Source organism: Corylus avellana, chromosome 3, assembly GCF_965113065.1.
Source record: "Corylus avellana chromosome 3, dhCorAvel1.hap1.2, whole genome shotgun sequence".
In the NCBI taxonomy this organism is placed as follows: domain Eukaryota; kingdom Viridiplantae; phylum Streptophyta; class Magnoliopsida; order Fagales; family Betulaceae; genus Corylus; species Corylus avellana.
This window is the reverse complement of record NC_142492.1, coordinates 29606089-29619897: the sequence shown is the minus strand read 5'-3', so window position 1 is coordinate 29619897 and position 13809 is coordinate 29606089. Positions and strand designations below refer to the sequence as shown.

Here is a 13809-nt window from a genome sequence, read left to right as displayed (position 1 = left end):
TTAAAATAATGATAAAAATTTCTCAAAAGCTATAGATGGGTGAATGCCTACTGCAGCATGGGTTTTTCTAAAACCTTCTTGAAAGCTCCTAGTTCATGAGCTAACATAAAGGAATTTCTCCACACACAAGACTTCATGCCTACAAGGAAAAAGGCTGCAGTAAATTATTATTTTTCCAACGATTGAGTTACTGTTCACGCTTACAAAAAAAATAGCGTCAATCAAGTTTTGTCGTCCGATCAACCTTTATGTTTTATACCAGCCATGCCCCAAAACTTCACCTATAAATAGCCCACGCCATGTATTAATTTTCACTCATAAATTCCTATCCCTCTCTCACATACTAAGAGTTCTAGAGAGTGAAAAATATATATTAGTAATAAGCTTTAGAACTTAAAAGCTTTGGAGCTACTTCAAGTGGGAGTGCTAGGTATAATTCTTTTATCCTCAATTTATGTCAATTCTAGCTATTATAATTTAATTGATGTCGTTATGATGTCTAAATTGCTTGGAAAAGTGTGATTGAATATCTTAGGGAAGGATATATATATATATATATATATATATATATATATATTTGATAAGTAAAGATATATAGATTAAGAGCGCAGAGGGGCGCAACCCTAGTACACCGGGAGTATACAAGAGAGCGACTAAGAAGAAGAGAACATAAAAAGAAAATCTTGGAAGCTGGCCACTATAGGCGCTAGCCAACCAGCAGTTCAAGAGAAAATGGTGTACAAGAAGAAATGAATGAGGTCCTCTATATTCCTAGATGAGTCCTCAAAATATCTAGCATTTCTCTCATTCCAAATGCACCACATGAGGCAGAGAGGAACCATCTTCCATACAACGGCGCTGCTAGTTTTACCATCAGGGAAGGATATTATATTCAATCATCCTTGTAAATATTACAAATGCGTCATTATGTTACCTAAATTTTATTAGGTATTTTACAATAGCGCCGTTGTGATGCCCAAGTAATATTAGAAGTTCTAGATAAATATTATATTAATGCCATAGTAATGCCCATATAAAGATATGTGGTTGTTGATGACAGTTTTTCAAGGATGACGTGGCACGACTCCTGTGGATCGCTGTGCTATCCGAGGATTGTAGAGATTGGCTTTGTTGCAAAAAGAGAAGAATAGGATAAGAGCTGCCGGTGGTTGCCGACGGGGGATAGCTTCGATGCCTAAGTCAGTAATTGTGTTTGAAAGTATATGAGCTTAAAATGAGAAATCAAGCAAGAGAGAATTGATTACCAGAAAATGAGTTGGATCTTCCCTTTTATAGGCATTTGGTAGTAGTTGCCACGTTAGCATAGTAGGCCCCACATTTCTTGAGATTTCACGTGGCGCTATATGAATGGGATGAATCATCCCGAGTATCAGTCGGGAACTAAGTTCCCGAGTGTTCATTAGAAGGTGGTTCCCGAGTATTCCTTGGTGGGCCGATCTTTTAGTCGGTTGGGCCAACTAAGTCTCAGCCAGGATCTGGTCCTTAATGGGCTCATGTCCTGGACCAGATCTAGAGGTCTGCCGAGCTCTGTGTGGCCGATCCATGACCCAACAGTTACCGCCCAATTTCCTTGTCTGAGTGACTATGGAAATTTCATGCTCCTGAGAATGGGTCGGCTCTCAAACCTGAGAATGGCTCGGTTTTAATAGTCTCGACCTGTCTTCGGCGGTAATATATCGAGACGGCGACAAACTGTTGATCTTCGGAGTTTAGAAATTTTTTGAAATTTCAATTTTTAAGGAGGGAACAGTTGGCGTGCCAGACGTTCCACATAACCTGGTCCAGCAGCACGTGTTGCACTTCGCGTTGTTGGAAGATACGGCAGCCATGTGTTGGCTCCTACACAATAGAGCAAATCAAGGCGCGCGCCTTTTCGAGGAACCCTAGCCTCTAGGGTATTAAATGCGCACCGCCGATGCTTCGTCTTCTCTAATTTCTATAAAATCTTCCTTTTCACCATGTCTTCATCTTTATCCATTTGCCTCGACGGAAGCCATTTTCTTCACCCTTCAAGTTCTGCAACCGTTCACCTTGCCCCTGGCGCACCTTCATCCAGACTGCTTTGCGAAGTTCTACTCCTTGAGAGTGGTCTATTTCAGGGTGTAGACCGAGTCTGTGTCCTTTGTTGTACCTTTTGTAGCCCCAAATAGCCCAATACTCAAATACTTAGGTTTTCTGCTTCCTTTTATTGAATTAGCAGTAGATCAGCTTCGTTTGAGTGTTACACATCTTCTGATTCAGCAAGGATACCCTCATATTCCTCGGTTGCTAATTCCCGAGCTATTATATCTAATGGGTCGCATAGGCCATGAGGATCCTGATGGACTGGGTAACACATATCCAGCCTTATGGAAAACGTAACTGACAGCTGCTGAAGAGCCCAGAATTCGCAAAAAGTGCTTCATTCCTTCCACGGTACAGTTGCTCTTTGATAGTGAAGATACCGATACTGTGGTATGCATAGAAAAGAACGAAGTTTGCGTGTATGAAGATATGTTTGAGACAGGCTTTAGATTGCCTCTCCCAAGGATAGTTCGGGAACTGCTGAGTTACCTTCGGTTGGCCCCTCATCAGATCGTGCCAAATGCTTGAAGGGTTTTCTTCGGCTGCGCAGTGCTATGGCCAAAAGTTCTTGGGAAGGAGCATCCTTTGTCGGTTCGCAAGTTCTTGAAAGTGTACAAGTCCGTGAGGAATCCCAATACCGAGTATATTTTCAACTTCCAGGGTCGGCATAAGTCAAAATTTATACTGCTAGCAGGAACCTATTCTAGCAACAAAGGGTGGAAAGATAAATTCTTTTTCGCTCAAGGTGACTGGGAGTTTGGACCCTCTGAAGTTCTTAGGGATCCGAGTGTTCCTTGGGAAACAATCCTTCCCTCAAAGGCAGGTAACTGTTACTGCTGAAGTGTGTGCGTTTTCTTTTCTCTCTTTCTTCTTTTTATTTATTTTTTAATAACAGCTTCTCATAGGGCAAAAAGAACCAAAGTTATCCAAGGAAGAACAATCTCGGGTGAATCAGATGCTAGCATATGCTTTGGAGAACCCCGATGAGATGAACTATGACCTTTTGGTCACCCAGACTCAGCTAGAAGAATACTTGGGGTACCCCCCAACTGGAGAATCGGATGAAGTTGCTCAGTAGAAGAGGAAAAAGAAGAGGCAGCTTCCACCCAAAACTTCAAAGAAACCAATCATTGCCACTTTGAAGAAGCTTGCTGGTGTTTCTACTAATAAACAGCCTATTCGTGAGGTTGTGGAAATAACAGCTCCCGAGGCTTACAAGAAGCATACTTCTGAGGCTTCAAAGGTACCCACTTCTGAGCCTCCGAGGAAAATTGTCGCCGATAGAAGCAAGGTTGGTGAGCCTTCTAAAAAAACAATCCGAGATAAAGGCAAGAGGAAAGCTAGTGACGCTCTCCAAAGAATTCCAACGTCAGCTAGACCTCGAGCCCCTGTTACCACCTCTTTGAGGCTCTTAGATGAACTTGAAGACCCTGAAGTCTCTCCTTTAAAGAGGAAGAAAGTGGAGAGGACCGAAGCTAGTTTAAGAATAGCAAGACCTAAAATTGACTTGGAGGCAAAGAGGTCCGAATATGACTCGGGAGTGGAGAAGCCTGAAATTGATTTGGGAGAAGAGAAGGCTGAATCTGACTTCGGAGCAGAAAGGCCTGTACATGTACCTGCTCCTGTCGCCAAAGCTTTTACCAATGTCTTGAGCGGTGTGAGGAGACTTTTGAACAGAAACCTGACAATTCATGAGGTTCTTCTCGAGGGTAGGCCAGCCAGGCCATCTACAGTGACTATGCTAAATAGTGAACCTCTTTTCGTTGCACCACTCTCAGCTATACCCATTTCATCCACTCCTATAGAGGTTGTGCACATGTCAGCATCGGAGTCTGAAGGGGGAAGTCCTGTTGATGTAGACCGCATTCTTCGAGCTGTGTCTGCTAAAATCCCGAGGGTAGAACCCGTCGCTATGGTGACCCCAGAACAGATCGAGCTCGGAGATTTGTCTATGATCCCTGGGACCGGTTGCGATGAGCTTAACCCTGAGCCTGTGGCAACTAAGCTTGCAACCACCGAATATGTATCCACCAAGCCTGAGATCATCGAGCCTGAGATTGCCGAGCCTTCCTCTGCAACTGGTGAAGCTGAGCAAACTGAAACGTTTGATCTTCAGAGTGGTGAGGAGACAGTGAATGTACTAGAACCAACCTAGTTACCGGGGAATAATCCGATTCACCTTGGAGTGCACAACACTGCCCAAACTTCTCAAGTGGCTGGCTTCCCAGAGAATCGCACACCTGAGGCAATCACTTGGTCATTCAGGGAACCCCTTTCTCGACTAGGTGAAGGCTAGTTGGGAAATCCTTTTAGCACTCTTGTTGGTTTGATCCCAGCAACTCCTTCAGCTGGTGGTGGCACATAGGTTTCGAAAGAAGTGATGGAGAAGATGTTATACATCAGCTCAATGTAAGTGTTACCTCAGAATCTTTTGCTTTTTTTTCTTTACTTTTTATTCTTAACATCTTATGCCTTTGCAGGGATCCATGAAGAGCCTTGACTGCTACCTCAGCTTCAGAAAATCTATTGAAAACTCTGCTTCTGATATCGAAGCTTTAAAGAAGAGACTTGAAGACTCTAAGGCTGAGGTTAGTCGATTGCAAGAGTGGTCAGCTCAGCAAGACCACGAACTTCTACTCTTGGGGAACGCATTGTGTTGCTGGAAGCTCAATCTGCTCGAGCTTCTAAAGCTAATATTAAAGCAGAGTTTCAAATCCAAGAGCTAGAAACCGAGCTTGCTGCTGCTAAAGCAAGATCCTAGAGGCTTTTGGCAGACTGTTCAGCTCTTGAAGATGAAGCTAACCAAATTAGAGAGAAACATGCCGAGGCTAAACTTCAATGCAGAGCTTCTGAAATTCGGATTGACTTTGTCTCCGAGGAGCTCCAGGAAGCGCGAAAGGAAGCCTCGGTTCAATGCGCAAGAGCTGAGTTTGCCGAGGAGAAATTGAAGACTGCTGAGGAGAGGGCTTCAAGTTTTAAAGGGAAGTTTGGCCGAGCGAAAAAACAAGTGCGCAGATATAAGGAAAAAGCTTCGGGTTTCTACAAGCAGCTATCATTTGCTTCCTGGGCCTGTGACTCAGGTTGGGGCGGATTATATTGCGGGCTTCGAGGCTTTTCGAGACTAGGTCAAGAGTCCTTCTAATCTCATCAAGCTTGATACTGTCAATGCTGAGGACTTCCCTCCTACCGAAGAAGCCATTCAAGAGGTTGCTAGTATTGGCCAACAAGAGATGCCAAATTGCAGGGGAATCACGTATTTGTCAGTCAGATATGGTCTATATATATCATATATATTTAGCCATAATTAGTCTTTCTAGTTATGGCATGTTCTTGTATTATAGCTATAGTATATTATAATTAATAGGTAGATTTTAGTTACCTTATTTGTTTCCCTAGATTGCTGTAATCGCTGAGATACAGCCTGTAATTACCTAGACAATTTCTATATAATACAAGCAACCCTCACATTGAGAGGTATTCAGTACAATTAACATGGTATCAGAGCCATCATCTAAATTAGGGTTGTTTTCAGTTACCTGTTGAGGGGCGTAGGAATTGTCAAGCTTGGGTTGGGACTGGGTCGTTGTTTTTGTGTCGGTCGATAACTTCAGGGGAGTTGTCGATCATTCTGGTGGGTTCTAAACTGCTGTTCGGCAGTTTCTTGGTTTGTGGAGGATCCTTGGTGGCTGTCGGCAGATTCTATGCAGACGTGGACTTTCGGCAATCTGTGGTGTTATTGGCGACTTGGGCTGTCGGCGTGGTGCGGTCGGCGTGGCGTTTCCGGCGAGTTGGGCTATCAGCGATTTGGGTGGTCGGCGTGGTGTTTCCGGCGTTTTGGGGCTGCTAGAGATTTCTGGAGGAGTTGGGCTGTCGGCTTGCTGTTTGGGCTTGTTGTTCGGTGTGGTCAGCAATCATCAAATTAGGCTTGCTGTTTGGTGAGAGTGGCTTAGTGTTTGTTGGGTGGGTTGCTGTTTGGATTTGGGCTTGCGGTTTGGTGTGGTCAGCAACCATCAAATTAGGCTTGCTGTTTGGTGAGAGTGGCTTAGTGTTTGCTGGGTGGGTTGTTGTTTGGATTTGGGCTTGCGGTTTGGTGTGGTCAGCAACCATCAAATTAGGATTGCTATTTGGCTTGCTTGGACTTGGGGTTGCTGGGCTTGGGCTTGGGCTTGGGCTTGGTTGCTGTTTGGGTTGCTATTCTGGTGGGCCTGTTACTCATTTATTAGGTTTTATAATTTCTAATTTTTGATTTCATTATGTCATCTAGCGAGACTTTTGGGGTCCGTTTTACTGGAAAAAATTATTCTGCTTGGGAATTCCAATTTCAATTATTTGTTATGGGAAAAGAGTTGTGGGGCCATATTGACGGTAGTGATCCAACTCCTACGGAAGCTAAGGATTTGGCTAAGTGGAAGGTCAAGGATGCACGTGTGAAGTCTTGGATCTTAGGGTCTGTTGATCCTCTTATTGTGCTCAATTTGAGGCCCTATAAGACTGCGAAGACTATGTGGGTGTATTTGCTGAAGGTTTATCATCAGACAATACTGCACGCCGTTTTCAGCTGGAATATGAGATTTCTAATTACACTCAAGGCAATCTCTCCATTCCGGAGTATTTTTTTGGTTTTCAAAATTTGTGGGGAGAATTTTCTAATATGGTTTATGCGAAGGTACCTGCTGCATCTCTCTCTGCTGTTTAGGCTGTTCATGAGCAGAGCAAGAAAGATCAATTCCTGATGAAATTACGCCCTGAATTTGAGGTTACTCGCTCAAATTTAATGAATCGGGATCCTTCGCCATCTTTGGATGTTTGTTTTGGAGAATTACTTCGTGAGGAGCAGCGTCTTCTCACACAGGCTACGTTCCAGCACGATTCCAACCCAAATCCAGTAGCCTATGCAGCCTATGGGAAAGGGAAGGGTAAGGATATGCGCAAGGTCCAGTGTTTCAGCTGTAAGGAGTATGGTCATATTGCCGCCAATTGTGCAAAGAAATCTTGCAATTACTGTAAGAAACCGGGCCACTTTATCAAAGAATGTCCCACTCGGCCTCAGAATCATCAAGCTATTGCCTATCAGGCTGCAGTAAACACCTATTTTGCTCCAGTGATGTCCTCAGCCTCTTCTTCTGCGGTCGGATCAGCTGTTCTTACTCCTGAATTGGTCCAGCAGATGATTATGTCAGCCTTTTTTGCCTTAGGGCTCCAAGGTAGTGGTACTGTTTCGTCTAAGTCTTGGCTTATTGATTCTGCAGCATCCAATCATATGACCAGATCGTCTGATACTCTTTGCAATGTTCGTCCATATCATGGTTCCTTGCCCCTCTCATGTTAAAGCCATTGGTTGTAAATGGGTTTACTCGATTAAGCTTCGCTCTGATGGGACTCTGGATCAGTATAAGGCCCGATTAGTTGCTCTTGTGAACAAGCAAGAATATGGAATGGACTATGAGGAGACATTTGCTCCAGTCGCGAAGATGACTATAGTGCATACAATTATTTCTATTGCCGCCTCCCAAGGCTGGCCACTTTACCAGATGGATGTCAAAAATGCTTTTCTTCATGGTAATCTCAAAGAGGATATTTACATGACTCCTCCTGCAGGGTTGTTTTCTTCTCTATCTGCCGCTATGTGTAAGTTAAAGCAGTCTCTCTATGGCTTAAAATAGGCTCCCCGGGCATGGTTTGAAAAATTCAGGTCTACTCTGCTTCGCTTCTCCTTTGTCCAAAGCCAATATGATTCTTCTTTGTTCCTTTGCAAGACTTCGACTGGTCTCGTTCTTTTACTTGTGTATGTGGATGATATTGTCATTACGGGAACCGACTCCAGTTTGATTGCACATCTCAAGCGGAATCTTCAAGACTCTTTTCATCTGAAAGACCTTGGTCCTCTTACGTATTTTTTGGGGTTGGAGGTGCACATTGATTCTTCCGGTATATTCTTGAATCAACACAAATATACCCAGGACTTGATTAGTCTAGCTGGTCTTTAGGATTCTTCTTCGGTGGATACTCCTATGGAGGTTAATGTGAAACATCGAAGTGAGGAGGGTGATCTTCTCTCTGATCCTATTGTGTTTCGACAGTTGGTAGGCAGCTTGAATTATTTGACTATTACTCGGCCCGATATTTCCTTCGCTGTCCAGCAGGTTAGCCAATTTATGCAAACTCCACGCCATCTTCATTTAGCTGTTGTTCGACGTATCATTCGATATCTTCGAGGGTCTTCTGGCCGTGGGTTGTTCTTTCCAACTGGCTATCCTCTTCGCCTTGTTGCTTATAGTGATGCGGATTGGGTAGGATGTCTTGACACTCGGCGGTCTGTCACGGGTTGGTGCATGTTTCTTGGTGATTCTTTGATTTCTTGGAAGAGTAAGAAGCAAGCTCGCGTTTTCAAATCATCTACTGAATCCGAATACTGGGCAATGTCTGCTGCTTGTTCTGAGATTGTCTGGCTTCGTGGGCTTTTGGCTGAGCTTGGTTTTTCTCAATCTGATTCTACTCCTCTTCATGCTGATAATACTAGTGCCATTCAAATAGCTGCTAATCCTGTTTACCATGAACGTACGAAGCATATTGAGGTAGACTGTCATTCTATTCGGGAAGCCTTGGACACTCGTGTTATCTCTCTTCCTCATGTTTCCACTGATCTCCAAATAGCTGACGTCTTCACGAAGGCTATGACACGACAACGTCATTAGTTCCTTGTGGGCAAATTGATGCTTCTTGATCGACCAGCATCAATTTAAGGGGGATGTCAGTCAGATACGGTCTATATATATCATATATATTTAGCCATAATTAGTCTTTCTAGTTATGGCGTGTTCTTGTATTATAGTTATAGTATATTGTAATTAATAGGTAGATTTTAGTTACCTTATTTGTTTCCCTAGATTGCTGTAATCGCTGAGATACAGCCTGTAATTACCTAGACAATTTCTATATAATACGAGCAACCCTCACATTGAGAGGTATTCAGTACAATTGACAGTATTTTGGCTACAACCCTTTTGCTGGATCTAAGGTTAAGAAACACCTAGAAGCTGAGGAACACTCATATGATGATGCTTCTTCGGAATCAATGAGTGTCTCAGAAGAGGTGTGGGACTATTCATCGGATGACATTGAGAGTCCTAAAACTTAATCCTCAAGTCTTTGTAAATGTAATCCTCTGCAGATATTTTTAATGAAAATCTTTTTCTCCAAACTTCTTGTTTGCTTCCTTTATACAATCCTGCAATTTTTAGAAACAAACTTGAGTTTAGTCATTTTAGTTTCCATTGCGTTTAGTCATTTTAGTTTCCACCTTGCTTTCCCCTCGATTCCCGTGGCTAAGATGTTTAGCATGACTCATTAGGCATCGGGAATCTTAAACATTTGAGCAAAAATGTAAACTCAAATGGCCCTATTAACAATGAAACTTAAAGGTTTAATTGCTTGGCAAGGTGCTTGTCCTCGGGAAAGTACCTTTATGGTTGTATTTCACTTGGGAATTCTAGCCTTTGAATGATCCTACTTTAGAGGTTTTTCATTCTTAATATGGGCTAGGTTCAGAAAGTGCCTTGAAGGCTATTTTTCTCAAACATTTGCCTTGGGAAAGTGACATTGAACAATCCTTCTTCAGAGGCTTTATGTTCAATACTATATTTCTCAAGCTCTTTTATCCGCAGAACAATCCTTCTTCAAAGGCTTTATGTTCTTAATGGGTTAATTCCTGTAAGCACCTTTTCAGTTATATTTCATAGACTTCATCCTTAGGAAAGTGCCCTGGTTATATTGCACCGAGGTTCACTCGGGAAAGTACCTAGGCTATATTTCACTGAGGGGTTCAGCCTCAAAATTAACCTGCGTGGAGGTTTTAAATTCTTAGTTGGGCTGAGTTTGGAAAGCGCCTTAACGACTGTATTTCATAAACGTTTTCCTCGGGAAAGCACCTTGGCGGCTATATCTCCCGAGTGTTGGTTTTTAGCAAAGCACCTTGTCGGTTATGTTTACTACAACTCTGCTTAAGAGTGTAATCTCAAGAGATTATTTATTAACAAAATGTTTTTACTCTGAAGAGGTTTGAAAGTAAAAACGAATCTTCCTGATGAAATTACAATGTCTTAAACAAAATATCTCTTGAGATGCTCGGCATTCTACGGCCTCAGAAGTGCTTTTCCCTCAGGATCCTCGAGATGATATGCTCCTGATCTTTGACACCCAATCACCTTGTATGGCCCTTCCTAGTTTGGAGTTAGCTTCCCTTCAATTGGATCTTTAGTGGCAATAATGACCTATCGCAAAACCAAATCTCCGAAATTGAAACTTCGGTACTTAACCTTTTGGTTAAAGTACCGTGCTACACTTTCTTGGTATGCTACCATGGTTACTTGGGCCAGATCTCGTTTTTCCTGCGCCAGATCCAGATGTAGCTGAAGGCCTTCACTATTGGTTTTTGGGTGAAAGGTCTCCACCCGAAAACTTCCCAATCCAACTTCGGCAGGGATGACTGCTTCAGTTCCAAAGGCTAGAGCATACGGGGTTTCCTCAGTTTGGTTCTCTTTGTGGTTCAATACGCCCACAAAACCTCTGGAAGATCATCAGCCCAATCTCCCCTGTGCTCGCCAAATTTTTTCTTCAAAACTTTGAAAATAGTTTTGTTGGTACCTTCTACTTGTCCATTAGCTTGGGGATGTCTTGGAGACGAGAAGTAGTTTTTGATGTGAAGCTCTGCACACCACTCTCGGAACAAATCACAATCAAATTACTTGTCATTGTTCGTGACAAATGCATGTGGAATGCCATAACGACATATGACACTCTTCCACAAGAACCGTTGCATGGCTTTGGCTGTAATGTTCGTTTGAGCCTCCACTTCTGCCCACTTGGTGAAATAATCGACAGCCACTATTGCAAATCGAACACCCCCCTTACCTCGGGGTAATGATCCTACTATATCCACCCCCCATTGCAAGAAAGGCGAAGGTGAGGAAATTGAACTCTGCTCTTTGGGGGGTTCCTTAGGAACATTTGCGAAGCGCTGGCAATTGTTGCAAGTTCGGACCATTTTCATCGAGTCCCGACTCATGTTTAGCAAGTACAAACCTGCTCGGACAGCTTTGTGCGCCAACACTCTTAACTCCTGAGTGACTACCGCAGACTCCTTCATGAATCTCATTGAGGATATAATTACCCTCCTCCTGAGAAACACATTTAAGAAGAGGTAACATAAAACCACGTTTATAGAGGGTTCCGTTTACCATAGTAAATCGTGCTGCTTTAGTTCTTAGCTGAACTGCCTTTTTCTTGTCTTTTGGGAGAATACTTTTGTTCAAGTATTCTACGAGTTCTTCAGCCCATGTAGGCATAACTTCAATCGCTAAAACCGTGACCTCCTTGGTTATAGCAGGCTGCAACAAAGTCTGGGTCGGTACTTCGATCTTGTGTGGATTATCCTCGGTTGCAAAGCCAATTCGAGCTAAACGATCAACCTTTTCATTTTCTTCCTTAGGGATTTTGACAATGCAAAATTTTTTGAAGAAATTTTGCATTTTTTGTACTTTAGATAAGTACAACTTCATTTTCTCTCCCTTGGTTTCGAATTCACCTCTGATGTGTCCACAGATGACCTGAGAATCGCTTTGAATTTCTACAAACTCTGCTTCCATTTCCCGAGCTAAGCTAAGCCCGACTAGGACTGCTTCATACTCGGCTTCATTATTGGTAGTTTTGAATTCCAGTTTCAAGGAACTATACAACTTTTCTCCTTCTGGTGTGATTAGTACCACTCTAGCCCCACCATTCTTCTTTGTAGATGAACCATCCACATAGATCACCCACGCTTTATCACTCGGTTCTTGCTCTGTTTCTCGCAGATTAGTAAACTCTTCCAAAAAATTTGCAAGTGCTTGGCCTTTGATAGCATTTCGAGAGATAAACTCAATATCAAACTCACCAAATTCGATTGCCCAGTTTATCAATTGGCTAGATAGATCTAGCTTCCGCAGTACTTTCTTCAATGGATACTCAGTTAGAACCCTAATGGTGTGAGCTTGAAAATACAGTCGAAGCTTCCTTGATGCGATGGTTAAGGCGAAGGCAAGCTTTTCCATCTGCATATATCTTTCTTTAGCTCCTCTCAAGGCTCAGCTAATGAAGTAAACTGGCTTCTGTACACACTCCTCTTCTCGGATTAGAGCTGCACTCACTGCAGTTGGAGATACAACTAAGTATAAATACAACGTTTCTCCGGGAATAGTTCGACTAAGCAGAGGGGGACTGGCCAGATACTTCTTTAACTGGCCAAAAGCTTGTTCACACTCCTTGGACCACTCAAATGCCTTTCTCAGAATTTTAAAGAAAGTGAGGCATTTGTCAGTTGATCAAGAGATAAACCTATTCAAGGCTGCAATCCTTCTTGTGAGCTGTTAAAGCTGCTTTGTATTCTTCGGGGATTGCATGTTTAGAACTGCTTGGATCTTTGCAGGATTGGCTTCAATTCCTCTACTAGACACCATGTAACCAAGGAATTTGCAGAAGAGACTCCAAAAGCACATTTAGCTGGATTGAGCTTCATCTTATAATGCTTTAACGTCTTAAACGTCTCTTGTAAATTATGGGCATGATCCAGTGGTAACACACTCTTAACAAGCATGTCGTCAATATAGACTTTCATGTTTTTGTTGATCTATTCTCGGAACATTTTGTTTACCAATCTCTGATATGTTGCTCCAGCATTCTTCAATCCGAATGGCATGACCTTATAACAATACAAACCACGGTCTGTGATGAACGCAGTCTTATCTTCGTCAGCTGGGTGCATGCGAATCTGATTGTAACAAGAAAATGCACCTATAAAACTGAGCAGACCATATCCAGCTGTCGCATCTACCAGCGCATCAATCCTCGGAAGTGGAAAGCTATCCTTTGGACATGCCTTCTTAAGATCGGTAAAGTCCACACACATCCTCCACTTGCTATTAGATTTCTTGACCAATACTACATTGGCCAACCAGTCAGGGTAATAAACTTCTTTAATGAACCGAGCCTTGAGCAATTTTTCTACTTCCTCGGCAATCACCATGTTTCGCTCATAAGCAAATTTTCTTCTCTTCTGTTTCATCGGTTTCATCTCCGAGTCCACATTGAGTTGATGGACAATCTCTTCGGGGTTAATTCCCAGCATGTCTTCATGTGTCCATGCAAACACTTCCACATTCTCTTGAAGAAAGCTAATAAGACCCTCTCGGATTTTAGGGGTTAGCTGTGAGCCGATTTTCACAACCTTACCGTCTCCTACTGGGGTATCGACCATCTCCTCGGCTGGCTCACCCTCTTTTCTATTACCAACATTGCTGATTGTTAGAAGCATAGATCCCGAGGGTTTTTCCAAGGAGATATTATAGTACTTGCTGCAATCTAATCTCCTTTGATTTCCCCGACTCCTTCTGTCGGAAATTTCATTTTCAGATGGTAAGTTGAAGTTGCAACTTTCAACTTATTCAAGGCTGGTCGACCGATTATTGCGTTGTAAGTAGGGTCGGTCAACCACCAACAAATCCACCATAATGGTTGCTTGCTTAGGGGCTATTCCTGGTACAACAGGAAGAGAAACCAGTCCCATAGTTTGGATTTGCTCTCCTGCAAACCCAACCAATGGTGAACCGAAAGGCTTAATCCTTTTCCCGGCTAATGCCTAGCTAGTTGAAAACTGACCAATACAAAATATCGGCCGAACTTCCATTATCC

General features: G+C 42.8%; 1 pseudogene across 1 annotated transcript in view; it reads left to right on the top strand.

Annotated features, from left to right (window-relative positions):
- LOC132173596 (putative LRR receptor-like serine/threonine-protein kinase At1g56140) overlaps positions 1-13809 on the top strand; it is a 64115-nt pseudogene that overhangs the window by 14403 nt on the left and 35903 nt on the right. The window lies entirely within an intron of this gene.